This window comes from Diachasma alloeum, unplaced genomic scaffold (assembly GCF_001412515.2).
Source record: "Diachasma alloeum isolate Michigan unplaced genomic scaffold, Dall2.0 Dall_scaffold_00181, whole genome shotgun sequence".
In the NCBI taxonomy this organism is placed as follows: Eukaryota; Metazoa; Arthropoda; class Insecta; order Hymenoptera; family Braconidae; genus Diachasma; species Diachasma alloeum.
In genome coordinates, this window is record NW_021680347.1 from 1,740,661 (window position 1) to 1,762,717 (window position 22,057).

Sequence of the window (22,057 nt, forward strand, 5' to 3'; positions counted from 1 at the left end):
TTTTTTTTTTCAAATTTTCAAAGGGTCAGATTTTTCGTTTTTCTCGGGAGAAAGTCGACTTTCGCCAAAATAGAATTTTTTAGTCGGGTGAACGTTGATTCCAACTATTTAAGCGACGGGCTAGTCAGAACTCTCAAAAGTATGTGGAAAAAATGAAAACTGAAAAAAAAACTTTTTCACCGGAGGCCACAGTGTCGGATTTTCGGTTTTTATCTATCATTTTTTGTTTAGATAATGCATGCAAGCGTAGGGACAAGAGTGGCTAGAATAGATTCTGCAACCTTCTCCCCTTGTTGGGTAAAAATGTCAAGCCTCCACATACATGCATCTCCCCTCGACCCTCTCGTGAAATGTCAATTTTCGAGATTAAAAAAAAAAACAATAATTGCATTTTTTATTTCAATAACGCATGAGTAAACAGGGATATGAACCCAGATTTAATATAGGCCCATAGAATTACGGGGACCGGCAAGGATTTGGAAAGTCTGAATACAAGTCGTGCTTACACCTAACAAGTGCTGAAATGGGACATAACCAGAGGTAGAAAGGTCTCGGAAGCACTTGGGAAGAGGCTTCCCGAGACCTATCCAGTTCTGAACGGAAAGACCTAAGTAGAACTTGTCAGGTCCAATTATTCGACTCGGGAAATCTAATGAATAAATTCGGAAATTTCAATTTCTAGAAAAAAAAACTAGAATTGAGGAAAAAATGCGTACCCTATCGTGCCCTAATTTGAAGAATCAATTCATCCGGACCTTCTTCACCAATTTCAGAGTTTTTCTGTCGTTTTTTAGAGATTCGAAGGTTAAAAACAAAGAAACAACATTGATAATTATTTTAAAAAATTTGTACACTACCCAACTGTGCCCCCAACTGTAATACTTTGGAGACGCGAGTTGAGAGTTCTAGAATATGAATAATGATTGCTAAAATGCAATGTAAGTATGATAGAAGCTCTGATACCCACCTTTGCCTTAGTTACCCCGCTTTGCCCCGGTCTCCCCTATAGCATTCAAACCAACATCAACTACCAATCTTATTTCCTCGCAATCTCCACAAAAGTCCAGAAAAACCATGAAAAGTGTATTCACAATTTGCCAGAGACGTCGACACTTTTATCGCGTAATCCAAAAAAGAAACAGATTTGAAAAGATCTCGGAGAAAATCTCGTTTACTATCAAGGATAAGACGCGAGGATTTTTTTTGTACCGCAATTGAACTGAATCCAGACATCTCAAATGCATCTGGTGAACTTCTTTTAATCTGGATTAGCATACATATTGGTTTGACATTTAAAAGGAAAAAATTTGCTGGAGAATCCACGAGCATTTTCTATTCGTGCCGTACTCCACTTCACGTGGCGCAGTTTTCCTAATTCACTTCCCATAAAATGGTTGCTTTTTATCATCGTACTCTCCCCATCTTTTACTATGCCCTAGGTATTAAACATCAACGTTTACCATCAAAGAACTCATTTGAGAATGGTTAAGGGGGTTTTTTGTTTTATGATGTTAGGCACGCGAAATCGAGAAATAAAAGTGGAATATAAGTAGGGGGAGGGGGAGAAAAACGATGAGAGGAAGAGATACAGATGTGTCAAATGGGTCTTTATGTCTTTAGACCCGAAAAAACCGCGATTTTAACCTCGCTTTGCTTGGTTAGATCGCGTTTTTCGGGCCCAACGACATAAAATATCGTATGTCACACGGCGATAAAAGCATTATAATGCCACATTCGACAGATAATACTTTTATCGCCTGATGACATAATATACTATTTTTATTTGAAGGATAAAGCCATTTTTGGTTATGCCCCATGGTACCACAAACGATGATGATGCAACAAATCGACAGTCGTTTGGACAGAAACGATGAGAGAGGCAGATGACACAGATATTAATTTCCAGGAGGAAGAGTAACGGGCAATATGCGGAAGTAATTGACGGAATTCCTTGAAATTTAAGTGAAACTAAAATGTGATAAAAAATTCCGAAAAGTGTGTCGGAACTTCAGTCGAAAATTTTTAGCAGTGTAATTTAAGAATCAAAAGTTCTGAATTGCAGAACCTATATTTGTTTGCAATAAGAGGAGATATGACTTATCATCTCAGCTCATCTCTTCTAACATCTCACTTACTCTACAGTGGCGCTCTATAGGTAGCGTATGGTTTAACGGGGATTCCCTCACGATGCGACCACTTAAGGTTTAATTTAAGTACAATCGTCCTAGAATTGCGTAAAAATTACTGAAAATTAGAACTTTCGTCTCTGGTTTTTAGGAAGGATTTTATTGAACATCATGAGAAATAAGTATACGATTATGATGTCACCTTGGTGACTGCCGAAAGTATCCATTTCCACTGCATGAATTCAGCAAATTTGTAGATATTCAGATTGCAAACAAATTCCAGACTAAAATTGCACCCCCCCCCTCCTTCATCTGTATTGTACTTATACCGCAATTTCTTCTCAAATTAAGGTACTAGAAAATTTCGGAATGCAAAGTTTGGCACCTGTACTACTGTCACCCAATTCTCATCTTCATTATGACTGGAAAAGATTTTAAACACGTTGAATCATTACTAAGGATGACTAGTTTTATAATTTAAACTCCCCTCCTTTGACACTCAGAAAAGTCTTTAATTCTTTGGGAAACAAAAACCACTTTCCTTGTAGAATTCCTACACTTTGTCTGTTATGGATAAAAGTTTAGGGTCTCAGCGTTTCTTTCTAGGCTCATGTATTCATATGAGGCCACCTGATACCCAGTGGTTTCAATATTTATCTTTCTCGCGCTCATCCACCAATTGTTTGTTCGTTCTTTTCGCGCTTCCTCCATTTACTCCTCCCCTATGGATAATCCGTCAACTATAAAAAAAACCAACTTTTGCCTGTACACTCAAACATCCGAGTCTCTCGTGTCTTGGCAAGAGATAAAAATTCCTGTTTACTCGGGCTTTATCTGTCATTATTCTTTTCCCTCGGATGACTTTAGATATTCATCAATGATTGTTTTCCGTCTGTCTTTCGATTGGGAGCGTATTGGCCATTTCTCACGACTCACCTCGAATTGTGCATATTTAATAATTCAAATTGTTCCATAAACACGACTATCCATAAACGCCAACATTGGTTCTTCAGCATCTTAAAGTATATCCCAAAACAATCGGACCCAAAAGTTAGTTCCTACGGATTTCCGGAAAAAATTCGAAATGACTTAATTTATTGCATTCTCATAAGTTATTGAGTTTTTCTATCCTCATGTGTTATTGATGCAGGCAATAATAACTGTTTGAATCAAATAAAAAATTATTTGTTAATCAATATTTTGAACCGAATAAGAAATGCTTTCGCAAAATTTCCATTTTTTAGAGTTGGATATCGCAGAAACTATGTAGTACAAAATTTTACAAAAAATGCACCGTATTCGTAATTTAGCAATCTATCACGGATTAGTTTTTTAAAACATCGTAAGAACTGTTTTCTCATAAGATGGAAAAATCGATTTCGGGGAGACCCATAAGCCCGGTTTGGCTCTTGCCTCGCGTGTTAGAAACCCGGATTTCACTATCTATTATCCCCTAAACTGTGTAGTACAGCTAGTTAGCACTTTTTTCAATAGCTGGGGATTATTATGAACATCATCTATGAAAAACATGAGGACAATCTTAAGAAAAACGTGTTTTCTAGGGATATACCTTACATGGAGAGAAATTTTTTAGAAGAATTCTAGTGCTAGTACGGGAAAAGAGGCGCAAAGTGACGGCCAGGAAAAAAATCCAGTGCTGGCACTAGAAATTTTATTGGAGAAAACGTGAATTTTGTCCAGTATTTCACAGAAATCCCAGAAATATCCAGAAATTTTACCAGAACTACCGGGAAGTTTACCTTAACAGCACTAGAATTCTTCACAACCGGTGGATTGTGATTTTTTCCAGTGCTCATACTAGAATTTTTCTAGAAAATTTCTCTCCGTGTAAGGTTGTTTCTCTGTTACGCCAAAAATAACGACGAAAATATGGAAAAAAATCCGGATTGCGTAGATTCTATGCTAAAAAACATTCAGCTAGAGACTTCAATTGTTTAGATGCCACCTGCATGAGATAACGGAAAATAGTAGATTTCAATACTAGTAAGACGGAATTTTCACGAATGTGATGTTCATGCCAATCACACGAGCTGAATATTCCCGTGTCACATGTGTCAAACAATATTTTTTGACAGTGATGTTACGTTCAACGAGTGGCCGAACTGTGCCTTTTTCGTTTACCAGTAAGCGAAAAAACTTTTTGTTTACATTAAAGAAGAGAATTTATATAGCGTTCCACATCTTTGTGACGTCATACACTGAGAGAAAAATATGATTCTTCTATGTTCCATCACTATCGAACTATAGTCGAAAAGTCCTCAACAATTTTTCATGGGTTACGATAACTATGGCCGGAGAAGTGATTACTACAATGGAATGTAGTCATTGCTACTATTTTACAGTTCTACTCACGATAGATTTGTCGTGGTTACTTTTGAACTTTGGTTAGTTTAACTGCATTTTGATTTACAAAAATTACGCTTTTGAAGTTACTATAATGTTATGTGCCGCATACAAAAAAAAATCGTATCGTTTACCAAAACTGCCTCAACTATTTTCTTATTGTCAATGGAACTTCAGATTCTTCTCTCAGTGTAGAAAATGAGTGGATGGGATTTATATGAGATAGGAGGGGAACCAGGATTATTCTCAATATGAATAACCAGAAAATTGTTACTGAAAAAAATAGATAATCCAGCCCGGGAAAGTGACGAAACATTACTTTTTGGCACGAGGTGAACGTTGCAGCATCGTCAAAAATAAATTAACATGTGCGCTTAGATAAAATTTCGAAAAATAAATCCAGCTACATACGAAATAATGCGAAAAATCTGGAACTTGGCTGGTACGAACTAGAAAAATATCAAATTTTCTTGCTGAAAAAATTGCGATCATTCAATGCCTTGGCTTTTGTTAATTGAGTTATTTCAAAGAAATGTTGAACCTCCTGACAGCCAAACTTTTTGGAACACACTGTATAAGGAATTCCATTTCTCGGGAGCTTGAATGGAGTGTAATAGAGGAATAACCTTGGATTATCAATCATGATTCAACCGGCTCATATACCTTGCAAATAAAAGTTTCTTGTGGAGTGGAAAATTTTCCAAGGTACCGCGGCTGAATAATCGCCACTGCCCAGCTCCTCCGCAATAAGCCTTCTATTTCTTCACACAGAGAAAAAAAAAGTCTCTCATTTTCAAAACCAAGGTACTGAATTTAAGAAACTCGTAGTTCTAGAAAGCATGGTACTGAGATTAGTAAATAGCTTACTGAATTTCAAAGATTTTTTCCCTGAAATTCAGTACTAAAAACCTACTTCACTTCCGTGAGTAAACTTCTCAATTGAAAACTGAGAGTGGCATCATAAGAGAAAACGTGCCTTAATGTGAGTAAAATTTATACTAAATTTTAGTAAAAATGACTAAACATTAGAAACTGTATTTCTCTATTGTAAAAAAATGCTATCAGTGTACATGATAAGTCATCGATATGTGACTCGAACCAACCGAAATCAGCCAATCTGGAATTTTTTCCCAACTTTTCAGGTTCCATGTAAGAATTGACGATAGAAACAGAGCTCATCAAGCCCTGGATCAAGGCTCGGAAATGCTCAATCAAGGGTGGGGCTCAGTCTTGGATCAATCCTTCTTCAGCCCTAAAATGATAACCTCGTTTCAGGCTTAGTCCGCAAGGCTTGAACGAGGCTGAGGAACGTTGAATTACTACATTTTAAAGGCTCAATCGAGTTTCGGCTAAATCAACTGGAGTATTGTTTACAGATATTTGTATAAACAATTTCTTATTGCTTCATAACCCTTTTTATGAATTTAGAGTAACCTATGAAAGAGTGCGGTCAGACCGTACATCACTGTTGCTAAGCATTGTTGGTGATTGTGATTGTCGGTTAATTAACAATGGATGGGAAAAAAATTATTATCATCATTAGTTTCTATTAATTATTCGTCCTGGACTATTACCGCGCACCTGGAAATTGAAATACAATGAAATCAAACATTTAAAAATTTGCTCCTCTGCTGGGATTCGATCCGGGGTCCTTCTGATCCGTAGACAAGTGCGCTATCCACTAGGCTACTTGCGACTTCTTAGGATGATACATTTTTTTCGGGTATAAAAATTCAACTTGTGTTAGTGTTATTTTATTTTTTTGATATCCTAATTAAACTTCCTAAACTTGAATAAATGATAGGTCCGAAGGATTTATGAGTTGAGAATCGATTGATTAATTAATTATAGATAAGGATAATAATAATTATGTAGCCTCGTGCACAAAGAGCTGCTCTAGGCCTGGCCTGGGGTTAGCTTAGATAACTTGGCGGAAAATTATAGCTATGTTTGTAGATGATGATAATGTTTTCACCACCATTAGCTGATGAGTATTGATATAAAAATTGAGGAAATTAATCGGAAGTAACTTTAATTTTTGAGGCCTTGCGGAGCCCTGAACAAGTCTTGACTTACTGAGCCTAAATACTGAAAGCCTGAAACCCTTAATCATCCTCATTTGAAGCTCAAGTGAACGGTGAAACCAAGCCTATCCCAGGCCTGAATAACTGAGCCTCACCAACCCTGGGCTCATACAGGCTTGTTCTCATCGTCAGCCTATGTAATTCTTACCTGGGGCAATTCCTAAAATGTATAGAGCTCCTGCACGGAGAAAAATATTCAGCAAAAATTATGGAATAATTCACGTAATCTGCAATGGGGAATCGTTTTCCGGCAATTTTTATAGGAATGGAAGAGAAGAAATTTGAAACGTTTAGTGAATTTTCAGGTTCATCACCGAACAAAGTATGAAATTGTCTCGTCATTTTTCCCGAAGAAGTAAAATCTTACAGAAACTTCCCAACTTATTATGCCTCCACAATTAAAAATTCTAGAACGTTCCACAATTTTTATGAAGCTGGTGAGTTTTTTCTACGTTCCCTTCCGTAAAATTTCTCAATCGTCGGGGCAAAATTACGGAACGACTTATTGTCCCCACCCACTTTTATTGAATTTTACTTCACTCGCGGATTACGTTTCGGAACGTGATTTTTACGTTTTTTTTTCTGGTAACTTTTATTGAATTTTTCTCTCCGTATGGGGGCGCTCGTGAGAGGCCGTTGACTGGTCGGCAGCTCCACCAGTTTTGATGAAAAATGAAGGTTTTTTTATGACATTGTCAGGAGAAAAGTTGTTGGGAGGCTTTGTCTCAGTACAATCTACAAGAAGATTAATGAAAGGTGGGCAAAATTGGACATTTTGTGTGTTTTTTGGTCATTTCTGACGGATGGACGACCGGAGGTGACGCCAGCAAGCTGCGGTAAGCGGTCGACGAGAAGGGGCAAGGGGTTTAGGCCAGCGGATTGGTGAGTCGAAAATTGCACCGTTCGCCAGCCTGGGAATCCCGGGACGAGAGTCGTGGTTGTTGTGTGGCTGCGTATCCTACGGGTAAATGTGCGCTGGGAGCGGATTGAAGTTTGGACACATGTGTTTTGGACTTTTTGTCGGCTTAATTTCATCAATAACAAAACTTGAATATCTTCGGAAGAAAACCATTTTCATATTTTACTGAAAAAAATTGTTATTTTAAATGATCGATTTTTCTGTTTTCCATACTTTTTAATATACCATACTTTCTATATAGCTATATTTATACACTGACGTATTTTCTCAGGGATACAATTGGTTAAAAGTTTCAACAAAATGTTGCCTTAATTTTTTTTCTCTATCAAATGCATTTTTCTTCTTGACGTTTATCAATATTTAAAATCACGGAACACTATCCATTTACAAATTTTTTGATTAATTTTTTCTATCGAATTTACACTTTCTATTTCCTTATTCATTCACCGCAACAAATAACAATAATTCAAGTCACGGAATACTAGTAATTTACAATTGTAATTGTAGTTATAATAATTCTGTTATTACTATTTGTCATCTGGCAAATGGGGAGGATTTATGTGCAAAAGGTCGAGAGACCTTTGATTGAGAAAATGAATTGAAATGAATTGAAATTGAATTGAAATATCAACTCCTTAGATTGTATCAGAAATATTTTGGTCCTCATTCCTCGTTGTTCTTTCGAATCAACGTCTGAATCATCTGATCCCCGAACTACCTAGATTGAAAAAGCCCCTGGATTTCCATGAAAATGAAACGAGGGTTGGATACAAGATTCTGAGAAAGTGATCGTACATTTTCTAAGCACGTTTCACGAGTTCCGACTGACATTCCGAGAAAATGGAAAATACGAGGAGGGGAGAACGATACGTGGATAGTGATTTTCGTAATACAAAGTCTCCTATTTTCTTTATCCCTGATACTGAATGAAATATAGCATTTTTAAAATATTCATTGATAATCCAACGTCATAGACAACGGCCCAAAATATATAGTCTATTAAAATTGGAGAAAATTACATTGTCCGCTGTCAAGCAGAAACGGAATTTGTAGCTATCCTCGCTGGTAATAATAAATCCCTGAATATTCCCTCAGCCAACAGGTTGGATTGGCATAATAGTCTCGTTAATAATAGATAGCGAGGTATCAACTTCAATGTGTGGGATTTTATGAAGAAGATATGATGCACAAAATTTAAACCGAAAGCAGAATAGGGCGCGCGTATTGTTTTCCATGGGTGCCAGAATAGTATAGTATATTTTCCACCAAGGGAGGGAAAATAAAAAAGTCGTGTCCACGTGCAGAATTACGCCCCGAGCCGAAGGCATGGGTGGTAAGCACTTGGGTAACGGTCCTTTATTTTACCTCCCGTGGTGAGAACGTTATTTTTCGTCACGGCGTAGGCGGAAAGGCAGAAAGACATTAATTTTCATTTCAATAATAACCCAGGTAGGAATGATATAGGCTGACGATGGAAACAAGCCTGGGCCAGCCTATGTTTGGCGAGGATCAGTGACTCAGGCCTGGGACGGGCTTGATTTCATCGTTTACTCGAGCCTGAAATGAGGGCGATTCAAGGGGCCATTGCCGAGGTTCAATTCAGGCCTAGCCCAGGCTTCGAGTATTGAGGCTCAGTACGTCAAGGCTTATTCGAGCCTCTGCAAGGCCTCAAAAATGAAAGTTAGTTTCGATTACATTCCTTAATTTTTATATCGATTAACGTTTCTGATGCTAATGAAACACTCGGAGGCGCCAGAAATGTCGAAATAAATTTTTTTTTTCACCTGGGGCCAAAGTGTCATCTTGGATTTTTCAGGGGAAAGTCGACTGTCGGCAAAATCGAATTTTTCCGCCGAGTGAACATTGATTCTGTATTTTCTGGCCTACCTAATGCCACTACCCACGTACGAAAAAACGAATGGGCCGAGCTTGGCCCAAGCCCGGTGGCCGGCCTGCCGAACTTCGGGACCCGTTCCTCAACCGGGACCGCGCCGGACTTGGTTGAAACCTGGAATGATAACATCGGGCCAGGTCTGGGCGCCCATCTCGGCCCAGCGTTGGTTCCCAGTCGTTGGCCAGGCTCAATTAAACATTACTTAATTACATGAATATGATAATATGNTTTTTCTCTGAGACGAATAATTTATAATTGAGGAAATGAGCCTTTTTTGTCTTTTATAATCTCTGATCTCGTGTGATAAATTAAAAGTGCACATATTTTTTGATAAATTAAATAATATAATGAGTGACGACTCTTTTGGGTTTTGTGATGAATAAAAAAAGGAATAAATCCGAGGGTTATTATAAAATATAGATTTACTTAGTTTTACCGCGTAATTTAATGATTAATATGACTGACATTGAGCTGTTCGATTTATTCAAAATATTTGTAATGAGCGTTTATTTGACTGTTTCTTATGGGATTTTGCGTAATCTTCAAATATCTATAAATATTGTCTTAAAAATATCAATCTAAACTCCAATCTTTATTCATAATAATAAATTTGAAGGCACATGAAATGAACCAAAATTTTGTTGATTCTTTATTGAATTTATTTATTTTAATTGTAATTATTTTTATCTGGGAGAAAATTTCGAGTATTTTTATTTTAACCGATCGTGTGATATTTCGGGTCATCGTGAGTTTAATCATTTTTGTTAATGTTCTCCATTTCATGGCCATAATCAATTCTTTTCTCCACTAAAACTTTTACTGGCTTCGGAAATTTTTCGTCCCAGCACACAATAATAATAATTTTATTACAATATTAATTCCATCTCGGTTTTTTTCGACTTGAATGTTTTATTATTCAGTTGATAGAAATATTAAGTGATTCAACTACAGTTTAATCGGTAAATTAATTCAATAATGAATAATAATAATTATTATTATTAATTACAATAATAATTATAACAATTAGGATTACTGTTGAATGACGATTCTTCTTCTTTTCGTAATAATTAGCGAGTAACATGTGACTTCAACACCTACAATGTCACCATTTTTTTACGATTACACCCTTAATATTTTACCCTCAAGTTTCCACCCTTACCATTCAACCCTCAGAATGTCAGTCTTATGATTTTTTCGCCCCTTTCCATTATTGCGATTTGACCCTTACAATTTTACTCTTCAGATTTTACCCTTATGATTCCACCCCTATGATTCCATTCTCATCATCTCACCCTTACGGCTTAACCCTTACAGTTATACCAACGGCTGGAGCTCAATGACCAAGCTCCGGGCCACCCANTCATCATCTCACCCTTACGGCTTAACCCTTACAGTTATACCAACGGCTGGAGCTCAATGACCAAGCTCCGGGCCACCGCTGGCTGAGGCTTGGTTATCGAGGTCCGGCATGCCAATGTCCGGCCAAGGCAGGGCCAGATCTGTCAACCAAGGCTCGGTTACCCGCCCTTCTCCCGAGACTCAAGCCCTGGTCCCCAGGGATGGCCGAACCTCGGTCCAAGCCTGGGCGCCCAGACTTGGCAAGCCCAGGCTTGTGCCAGGCTTGGCCCGTTTCTACAACACTGGCATTTCGTACGTGGGCTGTGCCCCTCACTTTCCCGAGAAATGCAGAAATAAAAAAAAAATTTTACACGAGGAACTGTACATAGTCCCGTCAGTTTTTTTCATAAGTTGCTCTCGATTCATAAAAGGGGCTATGAAGCAATTAGTATATTTCGTCACTAGGCCGAAAGAAACTTTTCTGGCGAATATGAGTTTGCAGCCCGAATCGAAGGCGAGGGCTGCAATCATATGAGCTAGAAAAGTTTTTTTTGGCCGTATGACGAACAGTATTTTTTGTTATGACGGCCGTAGGCAGAGAGCGGAGCGTCCGTGAAGCGCTGCCTCACGGCCGGAATGACAAAAAAGAAATTATTTGAACTCATATCCGTAAACATTAATATGATTTATTTAAAAGAAGTGCGATTGAGCCTTTAAAATTTTGTAATTCAAGGCATGGACCAAGCCTTGGCGGCAAGCATTGTTCAAGCCTTATGGACTAAGTCTAAAACGAGGTTATCATTTTGGGGCGGAAGGAGGGCTGATCCAAGGCTGAGCTCCAGCCCTGGTTGAGCATTTCCAAGCCTTGCTCCAAGGCTTGATGAGTCCTGTTTCTATCGTCAATTCCTACCTGGGAATACAGGAAAAATGAATTGTTTCAACGGAGTTTTTCACAATGAGAATTTAATTGTTGAATAATTTATTCAGAATCGTCATAATCCTCTTCCTCTTCTTTGTTTCTCGTTTGCTTTTCGCGTTCTTTTTTTATTTTTAGGTATGTATTATGTACTATATACGTATATACTATCCTATACATATATATTTTTTTTACAGTTAAAAAAATTTATAGTATTAGTTTTTTTTATTTCCACATGTATACCCTCTCAGGTCTTTACATTTTGTTCTCCACCCCATATGAAAATTATGAATTTTTTTAAAATATACAATACATTATCAAAGCAAGAAAAATACAATAGGTTAACAAATAAAGATTAGACAATCAACGCCCAGATCTCCCTAGCGCTACTCTTCCGTACCCCCGTCGAAGGCCTTACGAATTTCTCAATCTAGAGTTCACCAGATGTATTGACAAGGTTGAAAAGTAACCTCGTTATTTTTTTATTATATAGAGAGATATATACTATTTTATATATGTATTTTTAGTATTACGGGAAGGAATGAATGTCTTTTTTTACGATTACTGTAAACAAAAGATTACACTATAAAAAAAAATATACATATACATCATATTATATTACTTGATAAGCGGAATACAGGCTTTAAAAATCGTTACACTGGATTTTTTAAAAGTGGATTCACGCCCTATTTTGTCTTTTTCTCACAGCTGTGGGCGGTGTAATGTAATTCAGTAAGCTCGACTTCCCAGTTTCAACAAATATATCTAACTCTCTGGATGGATTCCTTCTATGTTGAAACCTTGAGGGGAAAAATGTTCACTCAGACTTGTCAGAATCTCCTGAAAAATTAATCGAAAAACCGTGAAGAGGGATCAGCAAACGACTCGGTATAGGTCTCTTGATTGAGAGCTTCGCCTCTGCAGTAAGAAAATGAGAGAACTTGAGGGAGACCATTGTTCTCAGCGCTGCCAATTTCCATTTTACCTTCGGAAATACCCGCGTTGATTCACGAATGAGAGGAGGAGAAAATAATAAAACGGAAAGCACAGCGATTCTAACCACAATCTGGACGAAAATTCACGGAAAATAAGGTGGAAGAGAGGGAGAATATGAGGTTGGAGATAACAAGCATGAAAACCTACACAATTGAGAAATTTTTGGTGAAATTTCCGGTACATTCCTGAGAAATTTTTATCAAGCGACAGTTATACGAAAATTTCAAGGAATTTCGTAATCGAAAATTCCAAATTTCAGGAGAAAATCAATGGAAACTGTAAATTTCAGTTCAATTGTTTGGTTGCAATACTTCGATAATACTGAATACACTTTCGATATGAACGAAAATATCCGATGAATTTGAAAAAAAAACTAGCGTATACTGTTAGAAACTCTTTGAAATTTCATGCAAGATATTATAGTAAATCTCATGAGAGTAACATTGAATCGGATTTAGGGAAAAAATGGTTATGAAATTGCATGTTTTAAGTAGAATTCTCGGAAATACATGAGTTTTCAGTGGGAATGAGGTGATAATTTTACAACTTGATTGAATTTTCAATGGAACATTAATATCCAGAAACAAAATGATATGAATTTTTCATTTTTCCCTGAATTTTACTGATTTTTCTGAATTTTGATAGAATAATTGAACTATAGAATCAAGTATTTTATTGATTTCCACATCATTTGAACAGAAAATCAATGAAATATTTGATTTTTCAATGGCGAGATTTCCTGAAATTTCTATGGAACTTGAACACGATAAAAATTTCCGGAATTTGGCACGAAAAATTCAGACGAAAATTTTTAACAGGGTATAACCCAGTTTCATGACGTGGACGTTGCTGGCATAGAACTCCAAAAAATTCGTGAGTCTCTACGTGATGGTTGGAAATTGTACGGTGTAAATTTAGAAAAAAGAAGAGAATTTCAAAATATTAAACTGAGTATTAACTGAATATTAACTGAGACCTCCTCACCTAAGATTATCGATTTATGATGTCTTCGAACGATTATTTGTTCAATTCTGATTGGCCGATGGTAGTACAAAAATGTGGTAAATATATCTGCGAAAAAAAGAGAAAAACATTAACAGACGGTTATGGCATTATCACTTTGACGATTCACCCCTGACGAATGAATTATCAGTATTAATACCACGAGTATTGCAAAATGATTGGCTAATATTTTTCATTCATTTCATTGCATAAGAAAGAATGTATCAAATTTTGCACGTTAAACAATCTTGAATGCGCAGCACGAGAGATATTTCTGCAAAATTCGCCACATTTTTTTCCGTGCAGGGAAGTTTAAGGAATTTGTTGGAATATTTCGTTTACTCGGATGTCGGCTGATCGGAATGCAATATTTCGAGAAAAAAACAAATGCAGAGCTGGAAGCTAATTTGCTAAATAAAACTGTTGAGTAGCCTCGGCTACTGCGCTCTGATTGGCTGATATCTGAGACAACGGAATTTTCAGTAAAATTTGAAATTTCATGATTTTCCCCGCCCTAAATCAAATTCAATGTTGCTCGCCCGAAAATTACAACTAAAAAGTCCATGAAATTAAAATTTTTTTGCACAATCTACAACGCTCGCGACCTAGCAATTGAATGTTGTCCAAGAGCTAGAGAGGACCACAGATGAAAAAATTAGAGGACAAAACACGAAGTGACAAAGGCACATGAGATCTTCTAGCACATGGTAAGCCTCGAAGCGGTTAACCGGATATCCTCGCAAGCTGTTGATTTTCCCAAGCCCATCTTCCGCATTGCATCGCCATTTCCTCCGGGATGTAGAATAAAAAAACCGCAGCTATTCTAGCCCCAGCTGTATAAACTTAATTTCCAACTCCATGACCCCTCTCCCCCTCCCTTTACCTCATCGGTGGATCTTCACCTAGCATGACCTTGCACACCAGCTATGGGCCATGACTCCCCAGAGGACCATGCTACTTTCCAGCATGCGTAACATTTATAAATATTGCAAAATAACAAAGGGAAGAAGTCAGTGATTCGTGTGCCCTTTGCTGGCTAACAGGCATTATTAGGGGAGGGTGGGGCAATATGAACATCTGAAGTAAAATGGACACTCAAAAAATTTTTCAAAACATTTTTAATAATCGAATTTTAAAAATTGCTTCTTGGCAAGTTCTACAACCGAACAATTATTCAAGAGTGAGGTAAAATGGACACCCGAAAAAGTTGATCCTATTCAACTTTTCATCGAGAAAATTTTCAACAGAATCATGTCGGTATATTTTTATAGAGAGAAATTAGCGTTGGAAGAGATATTAACAAATAAACTTCAAATCAATTACATTCTACATTGAAGGTTGGAATATAGAGTAGCTTTGGATTTCCTGTTTTACAGCTTCGGCCCAAATTACCCCCACATTTATTAATTTTTCCCGAGTCAGCGGAGAAAAATTCACTATTTGTCTCACGCTAAAAAATCTAGAAATGGATTCCGCCCCACGATTATTTGACTTGTTTGGTAATTTTATACTTGAACCAACTTTTCATAGAAATAAAAGAAAGAGTGCCCTAACTTAAGTACAATTATACTAGATTAAAGTAAAAATGACAGAAAATTAGAACTTTTTTCTCTGATTTTTAAAGCAAATTTTCTCAACATAAGTGATAACTTCACTGATTCTCAGGATTTTTTGGTTGCTGGATTTCAGTTCAATAGAATTCTGAACTTCAGTAATTTTTATTATACTAGATACTAAAAATGTCTTTCGCTCAGGAATGGCCATCAATCGTCCGATTCTTCAATATTTCAAAGAATTTCCGACTTATATTAATCAAGGTTTAAATATACTAATCGAAATTAAAAAATAGCAAAATAATTGATAATCTAAATTTCCAATCGATGATGAATTAAATATTTAATAACATGGAACTGTAAATTTTTTATTAAGTAAATAATACTAAATTTCCTATACTGGATTCCCGATTATCCAAATAATCGTCAATCTTCCCAACTAAATTACTGAGTAATAAATCATCCGGAATTTGAATATTTAAATTGATGATTACTTCAACAATTAAAATTTAACAGTGATATTAACTAATTGACTCTTTAATAATCTAACGATAATTATATTTTATAGATATGGCTATCCCTACTTCCGATATAGAAAGATTCCGCAATGTCAGAGAATTCAGTAGTCTGAAATTATTTGAGTCAGGCGAGAAACGATTGAATAAGTAATGTCAGGAGCAATGGGCAGAAGAACTTTTTATGGTATATATGCCACACAGAAAACTTATTTGTACACTTCGCATGCAAAGTAGTTTCTAACCCGACCGATTACAGCCCTCGTCTTCGGCTCAATCTGAATCCCTGACGCTCATCAAAAATAACTTTTTTTTCTCATATCGCAATATACTGTTCTGCGATTTGAATGTTTCTCATTGGATGTGTGTCTTGGTAGTTTCTGGAATGATTCACCACCAAGACTCCTATATCCTATGATGGAAGTCGTGCTCGCTTTTAAATCCTACACGATTTACAGAGTTGGCATATACCGCCAATTTTCAGGGGAGAGTGGGACAAAGTCGAATGTTTGTGATTTACTGCAATTGTTGGTATCTTTATGTATGAATGTAGATATTGGGATTTCAAGACGATAAAGAACATCTCACTTCGAGCTACGTGCCTCTATTGGAAAAGATTTTAATGAACACGAAGAGAAAAATTGAATAAACATTACCTATAAAATCGCGTAATTTTTGAAAGCTACCCGAATGTAAATTTAAACTGGGACAGAATAAGAGACTGACCAGTAAAAACTGACTTTAATCAGTTTTGGATCAGGGCAAACGAACAATAAACAATTAATTTTTTTGCACTAATTATTCGTTTTTAGACATGTATAATCGATCTTCAATGCATGAGAAATCTCATTCTAATATCCGACGACTTTTAAAAATCATAGCAGTCTCCCCTTAAATTGCATCGAATTTCCAGTTTTTTCCCCTCTAAATCGCATTCAGTGTTACTATCCTGAAAATTCAAGAATATATTTACCACAGTTTTCTGCCTTTCTATTCATTTTCGGGTAAAAATGGAATGGGAATTTACAGTTCTGTTTTATTTTTCCATGAGATTCTGAATTTTCAATGACAAGAAAATTTATGGCATTTACGGCAACTTTGAGCGTAATTTACGAATACAAGATCGTAAATTACGCCTATATAATCGAAATTTACGACGACTTTAAGCGTAAAATACGTTTTCGAAAGCGTCAAATACGACTTATTAAACGTAATTTCAATTAAATATATTTAATGTAAAATGAATTCTACTAATGGATCATTCTATCCCAGAGAAGAATAGAAGACAATAACTAAAATAATAAAACAAACACGTAAACATGATACTCGATAAAAGTTAGTAGAAGTTTCGCTTTCGCTGAAAAAGTGGCGTACGTGCTCTGAACAGAAATGTGATGATATTATCTTCGCTGGAATGAACTTATAAGCCTTTAATACTTGCTATACTTGATGCATTTCACTGCGCACTTGTGATGTTGGAGAAAAATTCGTTACACGATTATTCGACGCCCAGGAGTAATTGAAAGTAAGTACCCTAGACTACTGAGTGGATTCTCGTCAAATTTGTTTTAATTATCTGGATGGAAACTTCACTATCAGTCTTCACTTCACTGGTACTTCATTCGAGCAAAGATTGAGTTTAAAATTACTTCAACAGATATCCATTTACGTGAAATAATTTGATGACACAATTCAACCTAGGAAATCCAATCCGCACACAGAATAGTCATTGTTGAGTTTTAACAACTGTTTTTTTTTGTAACTAGCTTGTATATTTTTGTGATTCTACATCAATACATCAGTAAATCATATCGGTGCACGAAGACTTCTGCGAATGTATCTCAATTATTGATTGTGATCCATGCCTCGAAATCAATATCTTGAAATTTCAACGAACTGTTACCAAATTTTAAACAGATATGGTGGTTAAATTAAAAAAATAATAGTTGTGCTTAATATATTCATCCGCGTCGTATATTATTTCAATTAAAGTAACTCTATCCTTCGGCCGGGCTACACGGAAAAAAAAAATTCTCGAATCGTGTATATAATATTCCTGATTCCGGAATATTATATTCAGGAATCCAGAATAATATTCCGGAAACTGGTATATTATATTCCGGAATCCGGAATAATATTCCTGAATCCGGTATATTATATTCCGGAATCCGGGGTATTTTATTCTCATTTCCGGAGACATCCGCAGAGGTTTGCCGACTGTTCAAAGGGTAAAGGGAGTATCGTGAGATAATTTCCAATAAAAAACTTTTTGTTGATCAGAGTATTTGGGGTGAAAACATTTTTTTCCGTTTGAAAATACGAAAAATTGAGTTTTTCACCCACTCAATACACTGTTGAAAAATTTTCACTGTATTTTTCGGATTTTAGTCTTGAAATATCAAACAAATAACAGTTTCACTGAAATTTCAGATTTTTCAATATTTTTTTTATTTAAATTCGCATCGACAACGAGGTCCTTAGCGACTTTATAAGAATTGGTACATATATTTTACATTGTATCTTAGTTTTTTTTTTATATGAGATGGTTAATGTTCATTCTTTTTAAGAGTTTCATAATTTTATTTACATTCTTGTTGTTATTTAATATTTCTGAAAATTCAATTGGAAATTTAAGTGTTATTCTATCGCTCGAGTATTTTGTACATTCTAGAAGTATATGTTTTACAGACATGTTTTCTTGACAGTTCTGACATTTTGGTGGGTCTTCTTTCGACATGACGAAGCTGTGGGTGAATTTCGTATGACCTATCCTAAGCCTTGTCATGATAGCTTGATCCCGTCTATTATCTCCGAGTTCCGGTGTCTTTTTATTACTATTATATCGAATTTCATGTAGTTTCGTTGGGGCCAACAGTTCGGTCCAGATCACATTCCAGTAGTTTCTTGCCTGCGTTTTTGTCCATTTTTTAATTTGTTCAAGACTTATTGGGATGTTCCTGGTATCTGAGTCTAGTTCTGTTTCGCTGTTTCATCTGCTAGTTCGTTTCCTTCGATTCCCTGGTGAGATGGGATCCTGACTAGTCTCACGTCTTTCTTCTGGCTTTCAAGATAGTCCAGTTTTACCTAGATATTTTGAATTATGAAGCAGTTGGTGAAGCGATTTTTTATTGCTTCAAAGACTGATCTCGAATCTGTGAAAATTACAAATTTCTCTCTCGTGTCTTCTGCTATTAGATGTAGTGCTTCGGAGATTGCTCTCGCTTCACATGTGAAGATCGTTACTTCCGGTGGTAGTTTAGTGCTAATTTTCTGTTCCTCCATAATGACTCCGTAGCCAGTTCCATTGTCCGTTTTTGACCCATCCGTGTTTAATTTCACGTAGTATCCATAGAATTCTTCTGATTTTTTGAATAGAGCCTGATAATGTTGGCGAGTGGTTTTTTGTTAATTGAGTTCTGTCATAGTCAAGTCCACTGATGGAGAGAACTCTTTCCATGGGGGTGGAATTGCCGTTTCTCTACTTTAGGTATTTCTATTCCTATTTCTTCGCAGTATTGGTGTGTTCTTGTGAGTAGTGGTGGGATTGGATCATTAGTTTGGATATCAGGAAATTCGTGTCACTTGATTCTTGAGATGTTATTTGGAACTGATTGCGAGGTTACCGTTTGTTTTAAGCATAGTTCTTTTCTACGAATACTCAGTGGGTATTCATCCGCTTCAGTGAGGACACAATTTACTGGACTTGTTCTGAATGCGCCTATACTAATTCTCAGGGCACTGTTGTGTATAGGGTCCAGTTTTTCGAGAATTGTGTCCTTTGCTGAGCCGTAAAATACTGATGCGTAGTCCAGTTTGGATTTTATGAGGGCGTTGTAGGTCCGGATCATTACTTTTTTATTCGCCCCGAATTTAGGGGAACCTAAGATTTTCAATATATTTAATCTATTTTTGCAATCAGCTCTCAGAATTTCTGTGTTTTTCAAGTCATCGGCAAACAGCAATCCGCCTACCGGCGCCTCAAGATTTTTGAGAACATCGTTTATCGCTATCAAGAAGATTGTAACGCTAATGACTGACCCTTGAGGAGTACCGTTGGGGGTCTCAATGCTGTCTGATAATTTCCCATTTTCTCTCAATTTGATGTATTTGTTTTGCATGAAATTTCTTACATACGCAAGTACATTCCCATTGTATCCCATATCTCGAATTATTCGTAATACCCGGTTTCTCCAAACCATTTCATAAGCCTTTTGTAGATCTAGAGTCACCGCTATGACGTCTTAGTGTTTCGAAAAGGCTTGTGTGATGTGATATTCTAGTTCTGTCAAATGGTTTATTGTGGATTTAAATCTACGGAAACCGTTTTGGTTCGGGTGTAATTGTCCTCGCGTTTCTAGTAGCCATCGAAGTCTATTGTTGATTATTTTTTCCATCAATTTGTATAGATTGTTCGTTCGAGCTATAGGGCGATAATTAGTGGGCTTATTTTTATCTTTACCGGGTTTTGGGATGGGGACGACTTTCGCTTCTACTCAAGTTACGGGGAAAATTTGTTTGTTCCATATGAGGTTAAAAATATCCAGGATATACTCCATACCTGTGTTTGGTAGATATTTTAACAAAAATGTTGGGAATACCCTCAGGGCCTGGGCTGCTATTTTTGCTGGTTCGTAGGGCTTCTTTTATCTCGTCCATGGTGAGTGGTCTATTTAATGGGTTGTCGTCTTCTTGGATCTCTATTGCATCTGTTTCTTCTATTTCTTTTTGGTGTTGTCTCAATGTTTCGCTGAAGTTGCAGGAATCTGAGTTGCTCCCAAATGTTTCTGCAAGGCAGTTGGCGATATGTCCAGGTTCCGTAAGTATTTTCCCGTCATCTGTGCCTAGGTAGGGGATCTGTGAGCTAGATTGTACCCCTTTAACGTTGTTGATCTTTTTCCATATTTCCTGGGTGCTTAAGCACAAAACAANGCAAGTACATTCCCATTGTATCCCATATCTCGAATTATTCGTAATACCCGGTTTCTCCAAACCATTTCATAAGCCTTTTGTAGATCTAGAGTCACCGCTATGACGTCTTAGTGTTTCGAAAAGGCTTGTGTGATGTGATATTCTAGTTCTGTCAAATGGTTTATTGTGGATTTAAATCTACGGAAACCGTTTTGGTTCGGGTGTAATTGTCCTCGCGTTTCTAGTAGCCATCGAAGTCTATTGTTGATTATTTTTTCCATCAATTTGTATAGATTGTTCGTTCGAGCTATAGGGCGATAATTAGTGGGCTTATTTTTATCTTTACCGGGTTTTGGGATGGGGACGACTTTCGCTTCTACTCAAGTTACGGGGAAAATTTGTTTGTTCCATATGAGGTTAAAAATATCCAGGATATACTCCATACCTGTGTTTGGTAGATATTTTAACAAAAATGTTGGGAATACCCTCAGGGCCTGGGCTGCTATTTTTGCTGGTTCGTAGGGCTTCTTTTATCTCGTCCATGGTGAGTGGTCTATTTAATGGGTTGTCGTCTTCTTGGATCTCTATTGCATCTGTTTCTTCTATTTCTTTTTGGTGTTGTCTCAATGTTTCGCTGAAGTTGCAGGAATCTGAGTTGCTCCCAAATGTTTCTGCAAGGCAGTTGGCGATATGTCCAGGTTCCGTAAGTATTTTCCCGTCATCTGTGCCTAGGTAGGGGATCTGTGAGCTAGATTGTACCCCTTTAACGTTGTTGATCTTTTTCCATATTTCCTGGGTGCTTAAGCACAAAACAATTGTTTTATCCGTGAGTGATGAGAGGAATTCCTCCCAAGATTTTTGGGAACTCTCTTTGTAGATTCTTCTGGCTTTCGCTTTCTCTTTGGTCAATTCAATTTTATTTTCCATCGTTTTGTGTTTCTCATACCTATTGAGTGCGTGGTGGGCTCTTTTCCTCGCCTTTTCACATTTTTCGCTCATCCAAGGGATATCCGGGTATTTATTCTCTCCGGAGACACACACAGCTTTATTAAACTCTGCATAGTTCTCTAATGATGTCATCAATATTCGGGTCTTCCATAAGTTGGGGGTTCATTTTGTTGGATAAAAATTTGTTGACTTCCTTTTTGAATGCTTTCCGGTTTGCCTCTTCATACAGCCATTTCTTGGGGTACTTCTTCGGTTCCTGGTTGTCATTAAGTGTTGAGACGGTAATTGGATAGTGATCGCTGCCATAGAGATCATCCTCCACCGTCCATTCAAGGTATTGAGCTATGCTGGGGGAGCATAACGTGAGATCTCTGCAGCTTTCCTTCCCAGTTGAGATTGTGAAATGCGTTTGCAGACCTTGATTGAGGATTACTAGGTCATTATTTTCTATCCATTCCTTAATTATTCTTCCTCGCGTATCGTTTTTATTTGAA